Raw genomic sequence first — 6,000 nt, forward strand, 5'->3', positions numbered from 1 at the left:
CTGCCTGTCGTTTTCCCTTTCACTCCATCTTCACCCTCCCCTACTTCCTCTCCTCACCACCACAACCTGTTTTCCAAGTGACATCTTTTGAGGATGGCTGTCCCAGAAAACGCCTCAGTTTTTATTTTTACTTTTATACTCCCTGTTTTGAAGTGAACGATATTTTGTAGGCCACTAACAAAAGACCACCCTGCTGTCTCTGAGTCTGACAGAAGTCTTTAGTGTGAAACATAGTCCTTTTTGCGTATGTGTGTGTGTGTGTCTCTGGGCAGTGTGTTTTAATTTGTTGCTTCAGGCAAGCACTGACATTGGATACTTATTAGAGAGAAGTGCTCCAGATTCTGTGTGTGTGTGTGTGATAGTGGCGGGAGAACCCAGCGCTATAAAAAGACATCAAAACATCTGTTGGACAGTGTCAAGGCGGGGGTGGGCGTATGAATATTCAGTTGGCGTTAGTGCCCCTGTCCCCCTATAACCTACTTACCATTTTAGAACAAAGCTGAAGGGCCTGGGGACTGCTCTTTCTCCACGCCACAACCCCACCCGCCAGTGTATATTATGACAAGAGCTGCAAACACAGCCGAGACAGAGAGTGTGAAAACTGCTGCAGGAATACATGGAGGGGATTTTTCAGAGGCAGAGATGGTCTGTGTTTAACCCACATTAGTCTCCACTGTTTTAATTAAAACGTCCCACAATCCTTGGGGGGTTTGGGTGCACACAGTGACACACACACACGCACTCTCAGACTGAAATAAGAGCTATGGCAGAAGAGGATTGTGTGGGTTCAGAGAGCAAAGCCATACCACCCACCCAAGAGAGACAACGACACTATGAACTAACAGGGTACGAGGAAATGCAGAAGATGGCTGTAAATGAATGTATTGTCCCATCCACATCCTCCCTGGGATGCATGTACCACCACCCACATCAAACACTCACATTCAACCTTCTCCTCCCTCTGAATCTCAGTCCTCTCTCTTTCTTTCCCCCTCTTCTTTTTAATACTTTCTTCCTCTTTTGGCTGAATGTAATTATTTGAATATTGCCACCTTGGATTTGAGAAAAAAATATCTTTGTTTGCTGCATCTGATATGATTTTAAGGTAATAAAAATATTGTTATTGTTCTTTACAAAAAACTCAAGTCTGGTGTGATGTGGTTATTTAATATTTGGGTTATACACTATTGTCCAAGGACTCCATTCAGTGTTCAAAGGTTATGATTAGATAATGAACTATTACTGTACATTCATGTCTGTCAACATCAATTAGTCCTGGACTCTCACTGTAGACACACAACATAAACCCCGCTGCAATTAGCTCCCTGACATGATGACATAATCCTTATTTAGTTATTAGCAGGTCAAAGGACACTTGTCAGAGACAAACTGCACGGAATGGAGTTGGTTCCAGTCATCCTACAATAGTATGTATTTCATTTTTTCCATGACATCATGGGCCCCCAGGGAGCAGGCTAATCCATTTGGTGGTTCAGGAGAGAGAGAGGGGGGAGGGATAAATCAGAGCAGAGCATGATGGTGTTCACACTTAGGAGTATATCACCATTAGGGTTTGGCTTGTTGAACCCCAGTGGCAATAACCATAAAGACTGGGATCCTCAAAAAAGAATCATTATGAATTTTCACAGACTTTTCACAGCATGAAGTAGGTAAGAGTGACCTATAGCTGAAATCATAACCTGACTTTAGGGTAGGGTTAGCAGGATTAGCAGGATTAGGGGTTAAAAAAAAATCTTACACGTGATGATGCGTCAGGGTTTTGACATTTGCTGTGTCACTCTGCACTTAGGCTTCAGTGCAGACGTTAGCTGACCACTCCTCCAACATGAATATCCCGCGACATCAGCCGCTGCTCGACATCGACTGTATATAAAATGTTATAGCCAGTCTATTTACAGAAATTTAAAAAAGAATTGTGATAAAACATATTTTATTATTTTTATTTATTCTTCTTAATTTTACTATGCATTTTGATTTTGATCAATAATGTGATTTTTTCCACCTTAATCAAATATATTTTCTTGTTCTGAGTTGAGTTTGTATAATGTTTATGCGGTTTTTACATTTTCTAGTTATGATGGTTTGTTTTCTCTCATAGTTCTTTTTCCACTTCCTATTCAGTAGCATAGTATTCCGTATACAGTAGTTTGCATGCTTAAAAATAAAAATGTCTCGACTTGACCGTGACCTCACCAATTGATTAGTGAAGTCCGATTTTGAAGCACTCAGTTGAGTGTTTTGGTGGTGGGGTGGATCTGACTGAGAAACAGAGGGAGACATGCATACCTTATGGCCTTATGGTCTGTTTGTCCTTTAAATTTGGTCCATTGTTTACAAAATAAACATGTTTTATGAAGTAAACCTTGAAACCTGGGATTTGAGACACCAGGACAGCAGTTCATCAGAAAGTATTTCGCCTTTTCAGACTCCAAAGTGAGGTCCAACCTGTTGGATCAGCTGTTTGTGGTACGACTGTTACCAATACCTGTCTGTTGTTTCATTATGGCCTTTCAAAACCCATGTTGATTATTACATTATTTCAAAAACAGAAATAAACAGAAACCAATCAGCTCTCTTGTAGGGGATTCAAAAACACACAGCATTGAAATCTGCTAACAAAATTGTCAGCATGTACCACTTAGTTGGTTGAGAAGTGAGCTAGCAGCGGGCGGCACAACAACCAATATGAAGAGTGCACATGCTGATAACCTGCAGATATTTGTGACAGTTCCATGGCCAAACCTGCTTGGACTAAAGAGTGTCAGATCAGTGAGCATGAAGATTACATTAAGAAGGAGAAGCAGGTATTTCATAAAAAGGCACCTACCGTCTGCAAGGTAGCCATCATAAAAGACTACTCTTTCTTTCATTTTCACTCATATTTGCCCTCTCATTTTCAGTGGAATTCAGTCTTTGTTAGCTCTTCACCTTGGAGGTGTCTTTTTCTCTGATCATCTTTTGTTGTCTGGGGTAAAAGCAGAGTACGATGTTCTCTCCATGACAAAAGAAAAGCTCAGTCTGAGTCAGATACGCCATTTATCAGATAAAAATGTAACATATCCATTGCATTCCTGTGAACAGGCAAAAAAACACATATTTCTGACCTAGAAAGATAATTCAGTATGACAGGAAATCAGTGCTCAGCCTCCTTTTAATTCCTTTTAATTATGCAAGGATTTCTCAGGATTGGTGCACAGCAAGTATGTGCCACCTACAAATTAAAGTCACTTATTCTTTATATTTGTGCCTGCACTATAGAGCAGTTTAGTTTAACTTTACATCTGTTTTTATAACAGAAGAACATAGTTGACACTGGCACCAGGGCCGAGGAAAAATGACACACTCAAAAAAAAAGACTTCTTCATGGTACAAATCTCATCTTGTCAAGGCTGTGAAACAGGGTGGAACCACATCTGATCTTCCCAGCTCAGGCAGCCGTGAAAAGATCAGACCTCTGCCACAGAGTGAGAAATCTGATTATGAGACTTGGGCTTGAATGGCTGTAGCTCAGTCTGTGAGCTGAACATATCCAGTAGTATCTGGGTCAAGACTTAAATAAAATTCTAATATATAAAGTTTTATTTCTGAACCCTGTGACAATTTAAATCCAGAATTTCAATAGAAGACATACTGTGGACTCCTCTGGTTGCACAAGAATTCACAATATATAGAAGTCAATAAGCACTTTCCTAACGAATGTATTATCCCAGTCATTATATTACCCAATAAAACATGATGTTCATTTTGTAAATTATGATCCCATTTAGGACAAACTAAATGATCTAGCAGGCAATTCCTTAATAGGTGGCCACACTGTTTCCAAGCTGTTACCATATAAATGTGCAGCGCTCTCAGTTTCACAGCCAAATTGACCCCTCACGTACTATATTCAGTTTCAAAAAACAAGAAGTTAAACTAATGATATCACCTTCAGCATCACAGCTTATGAACACGGTAACTTATGTCATGGTTATGAATGACATGCTGATCATTGTTCATGCAAACTGTGATGTTGACACAGTAACTAAGTTATGCTGGCACTTAAGTTGCAACTCCTCGTGGGCGGAACAAGATTTTCCTGGGTTGGCTGTTGCACAACTGCAGTCCATTGTCATCATCAAGACTATGAATTTAAGGACCGGCTGCTGCTCTGTTTCTCCACTAGATCGTCCCGTCCTCCACGCTCGTAAATTGGTCTCCTAATTTGCATTCATTGACATCTCGTTGTGCAAATACTTTCTCATTTGCTTCCTAGTTGTTTGCCTGGTTTACCTGTCACCCACGTCAAGACACTTACCTGCAATTTTCTCAGGTAAGGAGGCTCTTCAGTCACACTCTGAGTCTTTGCATTTGCCCCCTCCCTGCTAGTCATTGCTAATACTCTTTCTGTCCATTCCACATTTAACCAGACTGATGCCTTAGTTTTCCATCACCTGTTGCTGAACCTGTTCATTGAATATAGTTCCATTTGTGTAAAATAAACCTTTTAAACTTCACATGAGTTGTTTGAGTCTGCTTTCTGGGTTCAGCTATTACTAAACTGACATTTCCCACTGTTGCAATAATCTCCCTGTGTGTGCGTGAATCTCTGTGCTTCTACAGCGATAGATCATTGAAATATTTATAGAGACCAATCTGACTGCACAAGACACCTGCGCTGTGTGTGCCAAGTTACAGAAAATGAAGTGCAAGACAAGCTGAAATGACACCAGCACACATGCTGCAATTTTAATCTAATTTTTTGGTGTGTGTGTGTGTATGCTCATTTTCAAGAAAGCCAACAGCAAGCATAAAATGTGTGTTACTACCAGTTTTCTTTTATTATCTACCAGTACGCAACACAAAGTGTGTTTGAACACATTAACCTTTTATTTTTGTAGTTTGTTTTTCCATCAGCCAAAGTCTCACTGGATGTTACATAGCTGCAGTGTCATGTAGTAGATGTGGCAGGCAAGTTAGAGGACTCCAATGCAGGACTCAGACAACACTAAATTCAGATTTCCACTTTATTTGCTTGAATATTAACAAAACTGGACAGGTGCCAGCAGCATGAACATCCACTCTCACTGGAAACTAGAGCTTAACTTGAGCAAGAACTGGAACAAACTCAGAAACGTGAACAAAGACATAATCTCAAAGGCACACAGAAGGGAAAAAAAACAACGACACGACAAGGGGAAACGCAGACAGTATATACACAGAAGAATAATCAGGGAACAGGCAGCAGGTGAGGAGCACAGCTGAACATAATTACAGAGATGAGACAAGGGGAAGCAAAACTAAATACAAAGTGCACAGGACAAGGACTGTCAAAATAAAACAGGAAGTAACCAAACATGATGCAAACGCAGACTTGACATATAGGGAGGCTGGCACACTGAGGGAATCTAAACGTGACTAAACGTAAACCTATGAACACACAGGGAAACACTGGGAAGGGAAACTTAACACAAGACATGAGACAAGGGATTAAGACATGAGAAACAAAACAAAGGAATGCCGACAGAACAGGAGGTCATGGGAATCAGAGGAGAAGTGGGAATCAAAACACATTCAAACTATAATAAAGAACATATCTCAAATAACTAAAGTAAGATCTAAAAATGCAAACCCATCATAAGACTAGGGCAAAAGCAACCCTCCCCCACCCCAAAAACAAGGAATTTCAGGCAGCCAGGAAAAAGTGCAGCACTCAACCGCAAGCTGGGAGCTACAGATGACTCCGCAACAGGGAACAAGGGAAAACGCAGACAATAAAATACACACCAGAACTTCAAAGAACAGAGCACAAAACACTGGGCAAAAGGCCCAGTACCATGACAGTTGCACTCTTACAGCATTAAAAATACACTGAAGATACAGCAGTTGCCATTCTTAACCACAGCTGATGTTTAAAAACTGATGATCTGCGTTTTGCCTCATTAACACCATTTGACCGTTTTTATCCCATCAACCATGCTGCACCTAAGATACGCCATC

This window comes from Archocentrus centrarchus, chromosome 13 (genome assembly GCF_007364275.1).
Source record: "Archocentrus centrarchus isolate MPI-CPG fArcCen1 chromosome 13, fArcCen1, whole genome shotgun sequence".
NCBI classification, from domain to species: Eukaryota; Metazoa; Chordata; class Actinopteri; order Cichliformes; family Cichlidae; genus Archocentrus; species Archocentrus centrarchus.